This window comes from Taudactylus pleione, unplaced genomic scaffold (assembly GCF_031769625.1).
Source record: "Taudactylus pleione unplaced genomic scaffold, aTauple2 ptg001666l, whole genome shotgun sequence".
Classification (NCBI taxonomy): Eukaryota; Metazoa; Chordata; class Amphibia; order Anura; family Myobatrachidae; genus Taudactylus; species Taudactylus pleione.
The window spans coordinates 217,501-232,500 of record NW_028286063.1 but is presented as its reverse complement, the minus strand read 5'-3'; the positions used below and the strand labels follow the sequence as shown (position 1 = coordinate 232,500).

General features: G+C 37.6%; 7 non-coding genes and 50 pseudogenes across 7 annotated transcripts; all 57 read right to left on the bottom strand.

The window, feature by feature from the left end:
• The window catches only part of LOC148440489 (5S ribosomal RNA), a 119-nt pseudogene extending 65 nt beyond the window's left edge, over nt 1-54 (bottom strand).
• Nucleotides 55-169: 115 nt separating this feature from the next.
• Nucleotides 170-288, bottom strand: LOC148440488 (5S ribosomal RNA; annotated as a pseudogene).
• Nucleotides 289-404: 116 nt separating this feature from the next.
• On the bottom strand, nt 405-523 carry LOC148440487 (5S ribosomal RNA). Its single transcript, XR_015875974.1, has one exon. It is a non-coding gene; the product is annotated as a 5S ribosomal RNA (ribosomal RNA).
• A 115-nt stretch (nt 524-638) lies between these two features.
• Nucleotides 639-757, bottom strand: LOC148440486 (5S ribosomal RNA; annotated as a pseudogene).
• A 116-nt stretch (nt 758-873) lies between these two features.
• Nucleotides 874-992, bottom strand: LOC148440485 (5S ribosomal RNA; annotated as a pseudogene).
• A 115-nt stretch (nt 993-1,107) lies between these two features.
• LOC148440484 (5S ribosomal RNA) lies at nt 1,108-1,226 on the bottom strand (annotated as a pseudogene).
• A 116-nt stretch (nt 1,227-1,342) lies between these two features.
• Nucleotides 1,343-1,461, bottom strand: LOC148440483 (5S ribosomal RNA; annotated as a pseudogene).
• Nucleotides 1,462-1,577: 116 nt separating this feature from the next.
• On the bottom strand, nt 1,578-1,696 carry LOC148440482 (5S ribosomal RNA; annotated as a pseudogene).
• A 116-nt stretch (nt 1,697-1,812) lies between these two features.
• On the bottom strand, nt 1,813-1,931 carry LOC148440481 (5S ribosomal RNA; annotated as a pseudogene).
• Nucleotides 1,932-2,281: 350 nt separating this feature from the next.
• On the bottom strand, nt 2,282-2,400 carry LOC148440480 (5S ribosomal RNA; annotated as a pseudogene).
• A 116-nt stretch (nt 2,401-2,516) lies between these two features.
• On the bottom strand, nt 2,517-2,635 carry LOC148440479 (5S ribosomal RNA; annotated as a pseudogene).
• Nucleotides 2,636-2,986: 351 nt separating this feature from the next.
• On the bottom strand, nt 2,987-3,105 carry LOC148440478 (5S ribosomal RNA). The gene has a single exon (XR_015875973.1). It is a non-coding gene; the product is annotated as a 5S ribosomal RNA (ribosomal RNA).
• Nucleotides 3,106-3,220: 115 nt separating this feature from the next.
• LOC148440477 (5S ribosomal RNA) lies at nt 3,221-3,339 on the bottom strand (annotated as a pseudogene).
• Nucleotides 3,340-3,455: 116 nt separating this feature from the next.
• Nucleotides 3,456-3,574, bottom strand: LOC148440476 (5S ribosomal RNA; annotated as a pseudogene).
• Nucleotides 3,575-3,689: 115 nt separating this feature from the next.
• LOC148440475 (5S ribosomal RNA) lies at nt 3,690-3,808 on the bottom strand. Its single transcript, XR_015876186.1, has one exon. It is a non-coding gene; the product is annotated as a 5S ribosomal RNA (ribosomal RNA).
• Nucleotides 3,809-3,924: 116 nt separating this feature from the next.
• Nucleotides 3,925-4,043, bottom strand: LOC148440474 (5S ribosomal RNA; annotated as a pseudogene).
• Nucleotides 4,044-4,159: 116 nt separating this feature from the next.
• LOC148440473 (5S ribosomal RNA) lies at nt 4,160-4,278 on the bottom strand (annotated as a pseudogene).
• A 116-nt stretch (nt 4,279-4,394) lies between these two features.
• On the bottom strand, nt 4,395-4,513 carry LOC148440472 (5S ribosomal RNA; annotated as a pseudogene).
• Nucleotides 4,514-4,628: 115 nt separating this feature from the next.
• LOC148440471 (5S ribosomal RNA) lies at nt 4,629-4,747 on the bottom strand (annotated as a pseudogene).
• A 116-nt stretch (nt 4,748-4,863) lies between these two features.
• Nucleotides 4,864-4,982, bottom strand: LOC148440470 (5S ribosomal RNA). The gene has a single exon (XR_015875972.1). It is a non-coding gene; the product is annotated as a 5S ribosomal RNA (ribosomal RNA).
• A 350-nt stretch (nt 4,983-5,332) lies between these two features.
• On the bottom strand, nt 5,333-5,451 carry LOC148440469 (5S ribosomal RNA; annotated as a pseudogene).
• Nucleotides 5,452-5,567: 116 nt separating this feature from the next.
• On the bottom strand, nt 5,568-5,686 carry LOC148440468 (5S ribosomal RNA; annotated as a pseudogene).
• Nucleotides 5,687-5,802: 116 nt separating this feature from the next.
• Nucleotides 5,803-5,921, bottom strand: LOC148440467 (5S ribosomal RNA; annotated as a pseudogene).
• Nucleotides 5,922-6,036: 115 nt separating this feature from the next.
• On the bottom strand, nt 6,037-6,155 carry LOC148440466 (5S ribosomal RNA; annotated as a pseudogene).
• A 116-nt stretch (nt 6,156-6,271) lies between these two features.
• LOC148440465 (5S ribosomal RNA) lies at nt 6,272-6,390 on the bottom strand (annotated as a pseudogene).
• A 116-nt stretch (nt 6,391-6,506) lies between these two features.
• LOC148440464 (5S ribosomal RNA) lies at nt 6,507-6,625 on the bottom strand (annotated as a pseudogene).
• Nucleotides 6,626-6,741: 116 nt separating this feature from the next.
• Nucleotides 6,742-6,860, bottom strand: LOC148440463 (5S ribosomal RNA; annotated as a pseudogene).
• A 115-nt stretch (nt 6,861-6,975) lies between these two features.
• LOC148440462 (5S ribosomal RNA) lies at nt 6,976-7,094 on the bottom strand (annotated as a pseudogene).
• Nucleotides 7,095-7,210: 116 nt separating this feature from the next.
• On the bottom strand, nt 7,211-7,329 carry LOC148440461 (5S ribosomal RNA; annotated as a pseudogene).
• Nucleotides 7,330-7,444: 115 nt separating this feature from the next.
• LOC148440460 (5S ribosomal RNA) lies at nt 7,445-7,563 on the bottom strand (annotated as a pseudogene).
• Nucleotides 7,564-7,679: 116 nt separating this feature from the next.
• On the bottom strand, nt 7,680-7,798 carry LOC148440459 (5S ribosomal RNA; annotated as a pseudogene).
• Nucleotides 7,799-7,914: 116 nt separating this feature from the next.
• Nucleotides 7,915-8,033, bottom strand: LOC148440458 (5S ribosomal RNA; annotated as a pseudogene).
• Nucleotides 8,034-8,385: 352 nt separating this feature from the next.
• On the bottom strand, nt 8,386-8,504 carry LOC148440457 (5S ribosomal RNA; annotated as a pseudogene).
• A 115-nt stretch (nt 8,505-8,619) lies between these two features.
• Nucleotides 8,620-8,738, bottom strand: LOC148440456 (5S ribosomal RNA; annotated as a pseudogene).
• Nucleotides 8,739-8,854: 116 nt separating this feature from the next.
• On the bottom strand, nt 8,855-8,973 carry LOC148440455 (5S ribosomal RNA). Its single transcript, XR_015875971.1, has one exon. It is a non-coding gene; the product is annotated as a 5S ribosomal RNA (ribosomal RNA).
• A 115-nt stretch (nt 8,974-9,088) lies between these two features.
• LOC148440454 (5S ribosomal RNA) lies at nt 9,089-9,207 on the bottom strand (annotated as a pseudogene).
• A 116-nt stretch (nt 9,208-9,323) lies between these two features.
• LOC148440453 (5S ribosomal RNA) lies at nt 9,324-9,442 on the bottom strand (annotated as a pseudogene).
• A 350-nt stretch (nt 9,443-9,792) lies between these two features.
• Nucleotides 9,793-9,911, bottom strand: LOC148440452 (5S ribosomal RNA; annotated as a pseudogene).
• Nucleotides 9,912-10,027: 116 nt separating this feature from the next.
• LOC148440451 (5S ribosomal RNA) lies at nt 10,028-10,146 on the bottom strand (annotated as a pseudogene).
• Nucleotides 10,147-10,262: 116 nt separating this feature from the next.
• On the bottom strand, nt 10,263-10,381 carry LOC148440450 (5S ribosomal RNA; annotated as a pseudogene).
• Nucleotides 10,382-10,496: 115 nt separating this feature from the next.
• On the bottom strand, nt 10,497-10,615 carry LOC148440449 (5S ribosomal RNA; annotated as a pseudogene).
• Nucleotides 10,616-10,731: 116 nt separating this feature from the next.
• On the bottom strand, nt 10,732-10,850 carry LOC148440448 (5S ribosomal RNA; annotated as a pseudogene).
• A 116-nt stretch (nt 10,851-10,966) lies between these two features.
• Nucleotides 10,967-11,085, bottom strand: LOC148440447 (5S ribosomal RNA; annotated as a pseudogene).
• A 351-nt stretch (nt 11,086-11,436) lies between these two features.
• Nucleotides 11,437-11,555, bottom strand: LOC148440446 (5S ribosomal RNA; annotated as a pseudogene).
• A 115-nt stretch (nt 11,556-11,670) lies between these two features.
• LOC148440445 (5S ribosomal RNA) lies at nt 11,671-11,789 on the bottom strand (annotated as a pseudogene).
• Nucleotides 11,790-11,905: 116 nt separating this feature from the next.
• LOC148440444 (5S ribosomal RNA) lies at nt 11,906-12,024 on the bottom strand. The gene has a single exon (XR_015875970.1). It is a non-coding gene; the product is annotated as a 5S ribosomal RNA (ribosomal RNA).
• Nucleotides 12,025-12,139: 115 nt separating this feature from the next.
• On the bottom strand, nt 12,140-12,258 carry LOC148440443 (5S ribosomal RNA; annotated as a pseudogene).
• Nucleotides 12,259-12,374: 116 nt separating this feature from the next.
• Nucleotides 12,375-12,493, bottom strand: LOC148440442 (5S ribosomal RNA; annotated as a pseudogene).
• Nucleotides 12,494-12,608: 115 nt separating this feature from the next.
• Nucleotides 12,609-12,727, bottom strand: LOC148440441 (5S ribosomal RNA; annotated as a pseudogene).
• Nucleotides 12,728-12,843: 116 nt separating this feature from the next.
• On the bottom strand, nt 12,844-12,962 carry LOC148440440 (5S ribosomal RNA). Its single transcript, XR_015876112.1, has one exon. It is a non-coding gene; the product is annotated as a 5S ribosomal RNA (ribosomal RNA).
• Nucleotides 12,963-13,078: 116 nt separating this feature from the next.
• LOC148440439 (5S ribosomal RNA) lies at nt 13,079-13,197 on the bottom strand (annotated as a pseudogene).
• Nucleotides 13,198-13,313: 116 nt separating this feature from the next.
• Nucleotides 13,314-13,432, bottom strand: LOC148440438 (5S ribosomal RNA; annotated as a pseudogene).
• A 351-nt stretch (nt 13,433-13,783) lies between these two features.
• Nucleotides 13,784-13,902, bottom strand: LOC148440437 (5S ribosomal RNA; annotated as a pseudogene).
• A 115-nt stretch (nt 13,903-14,017) lies between these two features.
• Nucleotides 14,018-14,136, bottom strand: LOC148440436 (5S ribosomal RNA; annotated as a pseudogene).
• Nucleotides 14,137-14,252: 116 nt separating this feature from the next.
• LOC148440435 (5S ribosomal RNA) lies at nt 14,253-14,371 on the bottom strand (annotated as a pseudogene).
• Nucleotides 14,372-14,486: 115 nt separating this feature from the next.
• On the bottom strand, nt 14,487-14,605 carry LOC148440434 (5S ribosomal RNA; annotated as a pseudogene).
• Nucleotides 14,606-14,721: 116 nt separating this feature from the next.
• LOC148440433 (5S ribosomal RNA) lies at nt 14,722-14,840 on the bottom strand (annotated as a pseudogene).
• Nucleotides 14,841-15,000: the final 160 nt, after the last annotated feature.

Genomic DNA, 15,000 nt, shown 5'->3' with positions numbered 1-15,000 from the left:
TAGCTTCCAAGATCAGACCAGATTGGGCATGTCCAGAGTGGTTTGGCTGTAGGTGCTCAAAAACATTAACTTTAGACCTCTTTTACTTCTTAACTCAAGTAAATTCAATGATAAGTTGAAAAATTAAATGTAAAATGTAATAGAAAAGAATGTTAAGGCAGTATAAAATTACCTACAGCTCCTGGTATTCCCAGGTGGTCTCCCATCCAAGTACTAACCAGGCCGAACACTGCATAGCTTCCAAGATCAGACAAGATTGGGCATGTCCACTGTGTTTTGGCTGTAGGTGCTCAAAAACATTAACTTTAGACCTCTATTACTTCTTAACTCAAGTAAATTCATTGATAAGTTGAAAAAATTAAATGTAAAATGTAATAGAAAAGAATGTTATGGCAGTATAAAATTACCTACAGCACCTGGTATTCCCAGGTGGTCTCCCATCCAAGTACTAACCAGGCCCAACACTGCATAGCTTCCAAGATCAGACGAGATTGGGCATGTCCAGTGTGGTTTGGCTGTAGGTGCTCTAAAACATTAACTTTAGACCTCTTTTACTTCTTAACTCAAGTAAATTCAATGATAAATCGAAAAATTAAATGTAAACTTTAATAGAAAAGAATGCTATGGCAGTATAAAATTACCTACAGCTCCTGGTATTCCCAGGTGGTCTCACATCCAAGTACTAACCAGGCCCAACACTGCATAGCTTCCAAGATCAGACGAGATTGGGCATGTCCAGTGTGGTTTGGCTGTAGGTGCTCAAAAACATTAACTTTAGACCTCTTTTACTTCTTAACTCAAGTAAATTCATTGATAAGTTGAAAAAATTAAATTAAAAATGTAATAGAAAAGAATGTTATGGCAGTATAAAATTACCTACAGCACCTGGTAATCCCAGGTGGTCTCCCATCCAAGTACTAACCAGGCCCAACAGTGCCTAGCTTCCAAGTTCAGACGAGATTGGGCATGTCCAGTGTGGTTTGGCTGTAGGTGCTCAAAAACATTAAGTTTAGACCTCTTTTACTTCTTAACTCAAGTAAATTCAATGATAAGTTGAAAAATGAAATGTAAAATGTAATAGAAAAGAATGTTATGGCAGTATAAAATTACCTACAGCACCTAGTATTCCCAGGTGGTCTCCCATCCAAGTACTAACCAGGCCCAACACTGCATTGCTTCCAAGATCAGACGAGATTGGGCATGTCTAGTCTGGTTTGGCTGTAGGTGCTCAAAACCATTAACTTTAGACCTCTTTTACTTCTTAACTCAAGTAAATTCATTGATAAGTTTAAAAAATGAAATGTAGAATGTAATAGAAAACAATGTTTTGGCTGTCTAAAATTACCTACAGCACCTGGTATTCCCAGGTGGTCTCCCATCCAAGTACAAACCAGGCACAACACTGCATAGTTTCCAAGGTCAGACGAGATTGGGCATGTCCAGTGTGGTTTGGCTGTAGGTGCTCAAAAGCATTAAATTTAGACCTCTATTACTTCTTAACTCAAGTAAATTCATTGATAAGTTGAAAAAATTAAATGTAAAATGTAATAGAAAAGAATGTTCTGGCTGTCTAAAATTACCTACAGCACCTGGTATTCCCAGGTGGTCTCCCATCCAAGTACAAACCAGGCCCAACACTGCATAGTTTCCAAGATCAGACAAGATTGGGCATGTCCAGTGTGGTTTGGCTGTAGGTGCTCAAAAGCATTAAATTTAGACCTCTATTACTTCTTAACTCAAGTAAATTCATTGATAAGTTGAAAAAATTAAATGTAAAATGTAATAGAAAACAATGTTTTGGCTGTCTAAAATTACCTACAGAACATGGTATTCCCAGGTGGTCTCCCATCCAAGTACAAACCAGGCCCAACACTGCATAGTTTCCAAGATCAGACGAGATTGGGCATGTCCAGTGTGGTTTGGCTGTAGGTGCTCAAAAGCATTAAATTTAGACCTCTATTACTTCTTAACTCAAGTAAATTCATTGATAAGTTGAAAAAATTAAATGTAAAATGTAATAGAAAAGAATGTTATGGCAGTATAAAATTACCTACTGCACCTGGTTTTCCCAGGTGGTCTCCCATCCAAGTTCTGACCATACCCAACACTGCATAGCTACCAAGAGAAGACGAGATTGGGCATGTCCAGTGTGGTTTGGCTGTAGGTGCTCAAAAGCATTAAATTTAGACCTCTATTACTTCTTAACTCAAGTAAATTCATTGTTAAGTTGAAAAAATTAAATGTAAAATGTAATAAAAAGAATGTTCTGGCAGTATAAAATTACCTGCAGCTCCTGGTATTCCCAGGTGGTCTCCCATCCAAGTATCTACCAGGCCCAACACTGCATAACTTCCAAGATCAGACGAGATTGGGCATGTCCACTGTGGTTTGGCTGTAGGTTCTCAAAAGCATTAAATTTAGACCGCTTTTACTTCTTAACACAAGTAAATTCATTGATAAGTTGAAAAAATTAAATGTAAAATGTAATAGAAAAGAATGTTATGGCAGTTTAAAATTACCTACAGCACCTGGGATTTCTAGGTAGTCACCCATCCAAGTACTAACCAGTCCCAACACTGCATAGCTTCCAAGATCAGACGAGATTGGGCATGTCCAGTGTGGTTTGGCTGCAGGTGCTCAAAAACATTAACTTTAGACCTGTATTACTTCTTAACTCAAATAAATTAATTGATAAGTTGAAAAAATTAAATGTAAAATGTAATAGAAAAGAATGTTATGGGAGTATAAAATTACCTACTGCACCTGGTTTTCCCAGGTGGTCTCCCATCCAAGTGTTGACGAGGCCCAACACTGCATAGCTAACAAGATAAGATGAGATTGGGCATGTCCAGTGTGGATTGGCTGTAGGTGCTCAAAAGTATTAACTTTAGACCTCTATTACTTCTTAACTCAAGGAAATTCATTGATAAGTTGAAAAAATTAAATGTAAAATGTAATAGAAAAGAATGTTATGGCAGTATAAAATTACCTACAGCACCTGGTATTCCCAGGTGGTCTCCCATCCAAGTACTAACCAGGCCCAACACTGCATAGCTTCCAAGATCAGACGAGATTGGGCATGTCCAGTGTGGTTTGGCTGTAGGTGCTCAAAAACCTTAACTTTAGACCTCTTTTACTTCTTAACTCAAGTAAATTCAATGATAAGTTGAAAAATTAAATGTAAAATGTAATAGAAAAGATTGTTATGGCAGTATAAAATTACCTACAGCTCCTGGTATTCCCAGGTGGTCTCCCATCCAAATACTAACCAGGCCCAACACTGCATAGCTTCCAAGATCAGACGAGATTGGGCATGTCCAGTGTGGTTTGGCTGTAGGTGCCCAAAGCCATTAACTTTAGACCTCTATTACTTCTTATCTCAAGTAAATTCATTGATAAGCTGAAAAAATTAAATTTAAAATGTAACAGAAAAGAATGTTATGGCAGTATAAAATTACCTACAGCACCTGGTAATCCCAGGTGGTCTTCCATCCAAGTACTAACCAGGCCCAACACTGCATAGCTTCCAAGTTCAGACGAGATTGGGCATGTCCAGTGTGATTTGGCTGTAGGTGCTCAAAAACATTAACTTTAGACCACTTTTATTTCTTAACTCAAGTAAATTCAATGATAAGTTGAAAAATGAAATGTAAAATGTAATAGAAAAGAATGTTATGGCAGTATAAAATTACCTACAGCACCTGGTATTCCCAGGTGGTCTCCCATCCAAGTACTAACCCGGCCCAACACTGCATAGCTTCCAAGATCAGACGAGATTGGGCATGTCCAGTGTGGTTTGGCTGTAGGTGCTTAAAAGCATTAAATTTAGACCACTATTACTTCTTAACTCAAGTAAATTCATTGTTAAGTTGAAAAAATTAAATGTAAAATGTAATTGAAAAGAATGTTCTGGCAGTATAAAATTACCTACAGCTCCTGGTATTCCCAGGTGGTCTCCCATCCAAGTACTTACCAGGCCCACCACTGCATAGCTTCCAAGATCAGACGAGATTGGGCATGTCCACTGTGGTTTGGCTGTAGGTGCTCAAAAGCATTAAATTTAGACCGCTTTTAATTCTTAACACAAGTAAGTTCATTGATAAGTTGAAAAAATTAAATGTAAAGTGTAATAGAAAAGAATGTTATGGCAGTTTAAAATTACCTACAGCACTTGGGATTCCTAGGTAGTCACCCATCCAAGTACTAACCAGTCCCAACACTGCATAGCTTCCAAGATCAGACGAGATTGGGCATGTCCAGTGTGGATTGGCTGTAGGTGCTCAAAAGTATTAACTTTAGACCTCTATTACTTCTTAACTCAAGGAAATTCATTGATAAGTTGAAAAAATTAAATGTAAAATGTAATAGAAAAGAATGTTATGGCAGTATAAAATTACCTACAGCACCTGGTATTCCCAGGTGGTCTCCCATCCAAGTACTAACCAGGCCCAACACTGCATAGCTTCCAAGATCAGACCAGATTGGGCATGTCCAGTGTGGTTTGGCTGTAGGTGCTCAAAAACATTAACTTTAGACCTCTTTTACTTCTTAACTCAAGTAAATTCAATGATAAGTTGAAAAATTAAATGTAAAATGTAATAGAAAAGAATGTTAAGGCAGTATAAAATTACCTACAGCTGCTGGTATTCCCAGGTGGTCTCCCATCCAAGTACTAACCAGGCCGAACACTGCATAGCTTCCAAGATCAGACAAGATTGGGCATGTCCACTGTGGTTTGGCTGCAGGTGCTCAAAAACATTAACTTTAGACCTCTATTACTTCTTAACTCAAGTAAATTCATTGATAAGTTGAAAAAATTAAATGTAAAATGTAATAGAAAAGAATGTTATGGCAGTATAAAATTACCTACAGCACCTGGTATTCCCAGGTGGTCTCCCATCCAAGTACTAACCAGGCCCAACACTGCATAGCTTCCAAGATCAGACGAGATTGGGCATGTCCAGTGTGGTTTGGCTGTAGGTGCTCAAAAACATTAACTTTAGACCTCTTTTACTTCTTAACACAAGTAAATTCAATGATAAATTGAAAAATTAAATGTAAAATTTAATAGAAAAGAATGTTATGGCAGTATAAAATTACCTACAGCTCCTGGTATTCCCAGGTGGTCTCACATCCAAGTATTAACCAGGCCCAACACTGCAAAGCTTCCAACATCAGACGAGATTGGGCATGTCCAGTGTGGTTTGTCTGTAGGCGCTCAAAAACATTAACTTTAGACCTCTATTACTTCTTAACTCAAGTAAATTCATTGATAAGTTGAAAAAATTAAATTTAAAATGTAATAGAAAAGAATGTTATGGCAGTATAAAATTACCTACAGCACCTGGTAATCCCAGGTGGTCTCCCATCCAAGTACTAACCAGGCCCAACACTGCCTAGCTTCCAAGTTTAGACGAGATTGGGCATGTCCAGTGTGGTTTGGCTGTAGGTGCTCAAAAACATTAACTTTAGACCTCTTTTACTTCTTAACTCAAGTAAATTCAATGATAAGTCAAAAAAATTAAATGTAAAATGTAATAGAAAAGAATGTTATGGCAGTATAAAATTACCTACAGCTCGTGGTATTCCCAGGTGGTCTCCCATCCAAATACTAACCAGGCCCAACACTGCATAGCTTCCAAGATCAGACGAGATTGGGCATGTCCAGTGTGGTTTGGCTGTAGGTGCCCAAAGACATTAACTTTAGACCTCTATTACTTCTTATCTCAAGTAAATTCATTGATAAGCTGAAAAAATTAAATTTAAAATGTAACAGAAAAGAATGTTATGGCAGTAAAAAATTACCTACAGCACCTGGTAATCCCAGGTGGTCTCCCATCCAAGTACTAACCAGGCCCAACACTGCATAGCTTCCAAGTTCAGACGAGATTGGGCATGTCCAGTGTGGTTTGGCTGTAGGTGCTCAAAAACATTAACTTTAGACCTCTTTTACTTCTTAACTCAAGTAAATTCAATGATAAATTGAAAAATTAAATGTAAAATTTAATAGAAAAGAATGTTATGGCAGTATAAAATTACCTACAGCTCCTGGTATTCCCAGGTGGTCTCACATCCAAGTATTAACCAGGCCCAACACTGCAAAGCTTCCAAGATCAGACGAGATTGGGCATGTCCAGTGTGGTTTGTCTGTAGGCGCTCAAAAACATTAACTTTAGACCTCTATTACTTCTTAACTCAAGTAAATTCATTGATAAGTTGAAAAAATTAAATTTAAAATGTAATAGAAAAGAATGTTATGGCAGTATAAAATTACCTAGAGCACCTGGTAATCCCAGGTGGTCTCCCATCCAAGTACTAACCAGGCCCAACACTGCCTAGCTTCCAAGTTCAGACGAGATTGGGCATGTCCAGTGTGGTTTGGCTGTAGGTGCTCAAAAACATTAACTTTAGACCTCTTTTACTTCTTAACTCAAGTAAATTCAATGATAAGTTGAAAAAATTAAATGTAAAATGTAATAGAAAAGAATGTTATGGCAGTATAAAATTACCTACAGCTCCTGGTATTCCCAGGTGGTCTCCCATCCAAATACTAACCAGGCCCAACACTGCATACCTTCCAAGATCAGACGAGATTGGGCATGTCCAGTGTGGTTTGGCTGTAGGTGCCCAAAGCCATTAACTTTAGACCTCTATTACTTCTTATCTCAAGTAAATTCATTGATAAGCTGAAAAAATTAAATTTAAAATGTAACAGAAAAGAATGTTATGGCAGTATAAAATTACCTACAGCAGCTGGTAATCCAAGGTGGTCTCCCATCCAAGTACTAACCAGGCCCAACACTGCATAGCTTCCAAGTTCAGACGAGATTGGGCATGTCCAGTGTGGTTTGGCTGTAGGTGCTCAAAAACATTAACTTTAGACCTCTTTTATTTCTTAACTCAAGTAAATTCAATGATAAATTGAAAAATGAAATGTAAAATGTAATAGAAAAGAATGTTATGGCAGTATAAAATTACCTACAGCTCCTGGTATTCCCAGGTGGTCTCCCATCAAAATACTAACCAGGCCCAACACTGCATAGCTTCCAAGATCAGACGAGATTGGGCATGTCCAGTGTGGTTTGGCTGTAGGTGCCCAAAGCCATTAACTTTAGACCTCTATTACTTCTTATCTCAAGTAAATTCATTGATAAGCTGAAAAAATTAAATTTAAAATGTAACAGAAAAGAATGTTATGGCAGTATAAAATTACCTACAGCAGCTGGTAATCCAAGGTGGTCTCCCATCCAAGTACTAACCAGGCCCAACACTGCATAGCTTCCAAGTTCAGACGAGATTGGGCATGTCCAGTGTGGTTTGGCTGTAGGTGCTCAAAAACATTAACTTTAGACCTCTTTTATTTCTTAACTCAAGTAAATTCAATGATAAGTTGAAAAATGAAATGTAAAATGTAATAGAAAAGAATGTTATGGCAGTATAAAATTACCTACAGCACTTAGTATTCCCAGGTGGTCTCCCATCCAAGTACTAACCAGGCCCAACACTGCATAGCTTCCAAGATCAGACGAGATTGGGCATGTCCAGTGTGGTTTGGCTGTAGGTGCTTAAAAGCATTAAATTTAGACCACTATTACTTCTTAACTCAAGTAAATTCATTGTTAAGTTGAAAAAATTAAATGTAAAATGTAATAGAAAAGAATGTTCTGGCAGTATAAAATTACCTACAACTCCTGGTATTCCCAGGTGGTCTCCCATCCAAGTACTTACCAGGCCCAACACTGCATAGCTTCCAAGATCAGACGAGATTGGGCATGTCCACTGTGGTTTGGCTGTAGGTGCTCAAAAGCATTAAATTTAGACCGCTTTTACTTCTTAACACAAGTAAGTTAATTGATAAGTTGAAAAAATTAAATGTAAAATGTAATAGAAAAGAATGTTATGGCAGTTTAAAATTACCTACAGCATTTGGGATTCCTAGGTAGTCACCCATCCAAGTACTAACCAGTCCCAACACTGCATAGCTTCCAAGATCAGACGAGATTGGGCATGTCCAGTGTGGTTTGGCTGTAGGTGCTCAAAAACATTAACTTTAGACCTGTATTACTTCTTAACTCAAGTAAATTAATTGATAAGTTGAAAAAATTAAATGTAAAAATGTAATAGAAAAGAATGTTATGGGAGTATAAAATTACCTACTGCACCTGGTTTTCCCAGGTGGTCTCCCATCCAAGTACTGACGAGGCCCAACACTGCATAGCTAACAAGATAAGACGAGATTGGGCATGTCCAGTGTGGATTGGCTGTAGGTGCTCAAAAGTATTAACTTTAGACCTCTATTACTTCTTAACTCAAGGAAATTCATTGATAAGTTGAAAAAATTAAATGTAAAATGTAATAGAAAAGAATGTTATGGCAGTATAAAATTACCTACAGCACCTGGTATTCCCAGGTGGTCTCCCATCCAAGTACTAACCAGGCCCAACACTGCATAGCTTCCAAGATCAGACCAGATTGGGCATGTCCAGTGTGGTTTGGCTGTAGGTGCTCAAAAACATTAACTTTAGACCTCTTTTACTTCTTAACTCAAGTAAATTCAATGATAAGTTGAAAAATTAAATGTAAAATGTAATAGAAAAGAATGTTAAGGCAGTATAAAATTACCTACAGCTCCTGGTATTCCCAGGTGGTCTCCCATCCAAGTACTAACCAGGCCGAACACTGCATAGCTTCTAAGATCAGACAAGATTGGGCATGTCCACTGTGGTTTGGCTGTAGGTGATCAAAAACATTAACTTTAGACCTCTATTACTTCTTAACTCAAGTAAATTCATTGATAAGCTGAAAAAATTAAATGTAAAATGTAATAGAAAAGAATGTTATGGCAGTATAAAATTACCTACAGCACCTGGTATTCCCAGGTGGTCTCCCATCCAAGTACTAACCAGGCCCAACACTGCATAGCTTCCAAGATCAGACGAGATTGGGCATGTCCAGTGTGGTTTGGCTGTAGGTGCTCAAAAACATTAACTTTAGACCTCTTTTACTTCTTAACTCAAGTAAATTCAATGATAAATTGAAAAATTAAATGTAAAATTTAATAGAAAAGAATGTTATGGCAGTATAAAATTACCTACAGCTCCTGGTATTCCCAGGTGGTCTCACATCCAAGTATTAACCAGGCCCAACACTGCATAGCTTCCAAGATCAGATGAGATTGGGCATGTCCAGTGTGGTTTGTCTGTAGGTGCTCAAAAACATTAACTTTAGACCTCTATTACTTCTTGACTCAAGTAAATTCATTGATAAGTTGAAAAAATTAAATTTAAAATGTAATAGAAAAGAATGTTATGGCAGTATAAAATTACCTACAGCACATGGTAATCCCAGGTGGTCTCCCATCCAAGTACTAACCAGGCCCAACACTGCCTAGCTTCCAAGTTCAGACAAGATTGGGCATGTCCAGTGTGGTTTGGCTGTAGGTGCTCAAAAACATTAACTTTAGACCTCTTTTACTTCTTAACTCAAGTAAATTCAATGATAAGTTGAAAAATGAAATGTAAAATGTAATAGAAAAGAATGTTATGGGAGTATAAAATTACCTACTGCACCTGGTTTTCCCAGGTGGTCTCCCATCCAAGTGTTGACGAGGCCCAACACTGCATAGCTAACAAGATAAGATGAGATTGGGCATGTACAGTGTGGATTGGCTGTAGGTGCTCAAAAGTATTAACTTTAGACCTCTATTACTTCTTAACTCAAGGAAATTCATTGATAAGTTGAAAAAATTAAATGTAAAATGTAATAGAAAAGAATGTTATGGCAGTATAAAATTACCTAGAGCACCTGGTAATCCCAGGTGGTCTCCCATCCAAGTACTAACCAGGCCCAACACTGCCTAGCTTCCAAGTTCAGACGAGATTGGGCATGTCCAGTGTGGTTTGGCTGTAGGTGCTCAAAAACATTAACTTTAGACCTCTTTTACTTCTTAACTCAAGTAAATTCAATGATAAGTTGAAAAAATTAAATGTAAAATGTAATAGAAAAGATAGTTATGGCAGTATAAAATTACCTACAGCTCCTGGTATTCCCAGGTGGTCTCCCATCCAAATACTAACCAGGCCCAACACTGCATAGCTTCCAAGATCAGACGAGATTGGGCATGTCCAGTGTGGTTTGGCTGTAGGTGCCCAAAGCCATTAACTTTAGACCTCTATTACTTCTTATCTCAAGTAAATTCATTGATAAGCTGAAAAAATTAAATTTAAAATGTAACAGAAAAGAATGTTATGGCAGTATAAAATTACCTACAGCAGCTGGTAATCCAAGGTGGTCTCCCATCCAAGTACTAACCAGGCCCAACACTGCATAGCTTCCAAGTTCAGACGAGATTGGGCATGTCCAGTGTGGTTTGGCTGTAGGTGCTCAAAAACATTAACTTTAGACCTCTTTTATTTCTTAACTCAAGTAAATTCAATGATAAGTTGAAAAATGAAATGTAAAATGTAATAGAAAAGAATGTTATGGCAGTATAAAATTACCTACAGCACTTAGTATTCCCAGGTGGTCTCCCATCCAAGTACTAACCAGGCCCAACACTGCATAGCTTCCAAGATCAGACGAGATTGGGCATGTCCAGTGTGGTTTGGCTGTAGGTGCTTAAAAGCATTAAATTTAGACCACTATTACTTCTTAACTCAAGTAAATTCATTGTTAAGTTGAAAAAATTAAATGTAAAATGTAATAGAAAAGAATGTTCTGGCAGTATAAAATTACCTACAACTCCTGGTATTCCCAGGTGGTCTCCCATCCAAGTACTTACCAGGCCCAACACTGCATAGCTTCCAAGATCAGACGAGATTGGGCATGTCCACTGTGGTTTGGCTGTAGGTGCTCAAAAGCATTAAATTTAGACCGCTTTTACTTCTTAACACAAGTAAGTTAATTGATAAGTTGAAAAAATTAAATGTAAAATGTAATAGAAAAGAATGTTATGGCAGTTTAAAATTACCTACAGCATTTGGGATTCCTAGGTAGTCACCCATCCAAGTACTAACCAGTCCCAACACTGCATAGCTTCCAAGATCAGACGAGATTGGGCATGTCCAGTGTGGTTTGGCTGTAGGTGCTCAAAAACATTAACTTTAGACCTGTATTACTTCTTAACTCAAGTAAATTAATTGATAAGTTGAAAAAATTAAATGTAAAATGTAATAGAAAAGAATGTTATGGGAGTATAAAATTACCTACTGCACCTGGTTTTCCCAGGTGGTCTCCCATCCAAGTACTGACGAGGCCCAACACTGCATAGCTAACAAGATAAGACGAGATTGGGCATGTCCAGTGTGGATTGGCTGTAGGTGCTCAAAAGTATTAACTTTAGACCTCTATTACTTCTTAACTCAAGGAAATTCATTGATAAGTTGAAAAAATTAAATGTAAAATGTAATAGAAAAGAATGTTATGGCAGTATAAAATTACCTACAGCACCTGGTATTCCCAGGTGGTCTCCCATCCAAGTACTAACCAGGCCCAACACTGCATAGCTTCCAAGATCAGACCAGATTGGGCATGTCCAGTGTGGTTTGGCTGTAGGTGCTCAAAAACATTAACTTTAGACCTCTTTTACTTCTTAACTCAAGTAAATTCAATGATAAGTTGAAAAATTAAATGTAAAATGTAATAGAAAAGAATGTTAAGGCAGTATAAAATTACCTACAGCTCCTGGTATTCCCAGGTGGTCTCCCATCCAAGTACTAACCAGGCCGAACACTGCATAGCTTCTAAGATCAGACAAGATTGGGCATGTCCACTGTGGTTTGGCTGTAGGTGCTCAAAAACATTAACTTTAGACCTCTATTACTTCTTAACTCAAGTAAATTCATTGATAAGCTGAAAAAATTAAATGTAAAATGTAATAGAAAAGAATGTTATGGCAGTATAAAATTACCTACAGCACCTGGTATTCCCAGGTGGTCTCCCATCCAAGTACTAACCAGGCCCAACACTGCATAGCTTCCAAGATCAGACGAGATTGGGCATGTCCAGTGTGGTTTGGCTGTAGGTGCTCAAAAACATTAACTTTAGACCTCTTTTACTTCTTAACTCAAGTAAATTCAATGATAAATTGAAAAATTAAATGTAAAATTTAATAGAAAAGAATGTTATGGCAGTATAAAATTACCTACAGCTCCTGGTATTCCCAGGTGGTCTCACATCCAAGTATTAACCAGGCCCAACACTGCATAGCTTCCAAGATCAGATGAGATTGGGCATGTCCAGTGTGGTTTGTCTGTAGGTGCTCAAAAACATTAACTTTAGACCTCTATTACTTCTTGACTCAAGTAAATTCATTGATAAGTTGAAAAAATTAAATTTAAAATGTAATAGAAAAGAATGTTATGGCAGTATAAAATTACCTACAGCACATGGTAATCCCAGGTGGTCTCCCATCCAAGTACTAACCAGGCCCAACACTGCCTAGCTTCCAAGTTCAGACAAGATTGGGCATGTCCAGTGTGGTTTGGCTGTAGGTGCTCAAAAACATTAACTTTAGACCTCTTTTACTTCTTAACTCAAGTAAATTCAATGATAAGTTGAAAAATGAAATGTAAAATGTAATAGAAAAGAATGTTATGGCAGTATAAAATTACCTACAGCACCTAGTATTCCCAGGTGGTCTCCCATCCAAGTACTAACCGGGCCCAACACTGCATAGCTTCCAAGATCAGACGAGATTGGGCAAGTCTAGTGTGGTTTGGCTGTAGGTGCTCAAAACCATTAACTTTAGACCTCTTTTACTTCTTAACTCAAGTAAATTCATTGATAAGTTGAAAAAATGAAATGTAGAATGTAATAGAAAACAATGTTTTGGCTGTCTAAAATGACCTACAGCACCTGGTATTCCCAGGTGGTCTCCCATCCAAGTACAAACCAGGCCCAACACTGCATAGTTTCCAAGATCAGACGAGATTGGGCATGTCCAGTGTGGTTTGGCTGTAGGTGCTCAAAAGCATTAAATTTAGACCTCTATTACTTCTTAACTCAAGTAAATTCATTGATAAGTTGAAAAAATTAAATGTAAAATGTAATAGAAAAGAATGTTCTGGCAGTATAAAATTACCTACAGCTCCTGGTATTCCCAGGTGGTCTCCCATCCAAGTACTGACCATGCCCAACACTGCATAGCTTCCAAGATCAAATGACATTGGCCATGTCCAGTGTGGTTTGGCTATAGGTGCTGAAAAATATTAACTTTAGACCGCTTTTACTTCTTAACACAAGTAAGTTCATTGATAAGTTGAAAAAATTAAATGTAAAATGTAATAGAAAAGAATGTTATGGCAGTTTAAAATTACCTACAGCACTTGGGATTCCTAGGTAGTCACCCATCCAAGTACTAACCAGTCCCAACACTGCATAGCTTCCAAGATCAGACGAGATTGGGCATGTCCAGTGTGGTTTGGCTGTAGGTGCTCAAAAACATTAACTTTAGACCTGTATTACTTCTTAACTCAAGTAAATTAATTGATAAGTTGAAAAAATTAAATGTAATATGTAATAGATAAGAATGTTATGGGAGTATAAAATTACCTACTGCACCTGGTTTTCCCAGGTGGTCTCCCATCCAAGTACTGACGAGGCCCAACACTGCATAGCTAACAAGATAAGACGAGATTGGGCATGTCCAGGGTGGATTGGCTGTAGGTGCTCAAAAGTATTAACTTTAGACCTCTATTACTTCTTAACTCAAGGAAATTCATTGATAAGTTGAAAAAATTAAATGTAAAATGTAATAGAAAAGAATGTTATGGCAGTATAAAATTACCTACAGCTCCTGGTATTCCCAGGTGGTCTCCCATCCAAGTACTAACCAGGCCCAACACTGCATAGCTTCCAAGATCAGACCAGATTGGGCATGTCCAGTGTGGTTTGGCTGTAGGTGCTCAAAATCATTAACTTTAGACCTCTTTTACTTCTTAACTCAAGTAAATTCAATGATAAGTTGAAAAATTAAATGTAAAATTTAATAGAAAAGAATGTTAAGGCAGTATAAAATTACCTACAGCTCCTGGTATTCCCAGGTGGTCTCCCATCCAAGTAGTAACCAGGCCGAACACTGCATAGCTTCCAAGATCAGACAAGATTGGGCATGTCCACTGTGGTTTGGCTGTAGGTGCTCAAAAACATTAACTTTAGACCTCTATTACTTCTTAACTCAAGTAAATTCATTGATAAGTTGAAAAAATTAAATGTAAAATGTAATAGAAAAGAATGTTATGGCAGTATAAAATTACCTACAGCAGCTGGTATTCCCAGGTGGTCTCCCATCCAAGTACTAACCAGGCCCAACACTGCATAGCTTCCAAGATCAGACGAGATTGGGCATGTCCAGTGTGGTTTGGCTGTAGGTGCTCAAAAACATTAACTTTAGACCTCTTTTACTTCTTAACTCAAGTAAATTCAATGATAAATTGAAAAATTAAATGTAAAATTTAATAGAAAAGAATGTTATGGCAGTATAAAATTACCTACAGCTCCTGGTATTCCCAGGTGGTCTCACATCCAAGTACTAACCAGGCCCAACACTGCATAGCTTCCAAGATCAGACAAGATTGGGCATGTCTAGTGTGGTTTGGCTGTAGGTGCTCAAAACCATTAACTTTAGACCTCTTTTACTACTTAACTCAAGTAAATTCATTGATAAGTTGAAAAAATGAAATGTAGAATGTAATAGAAAACAATGTTTTGGCTGTCTAAAATTACCTACAGCACCTGGTATTCCCAGGTGGTCTCCCATCCAAGTACAAACCAGGCCCAACACTGCATAGTTTCCAAGATCAGACGAGATTGGCCATGTCCAGTGTGGTTTGGCTATAGGTGCTGAAAAATATTAACTTTAGACATCTTTTACTTCTTAACTCAAGTAAATTCATTGCTAAGTTGAAAAAATGTAATGTAAAATGTAATAGAAATGAATGTTATGGCAGTATAAAATTACCTACTGCACCTGGTTTTCCCAGGTGGTCTCCCATCCAAGTT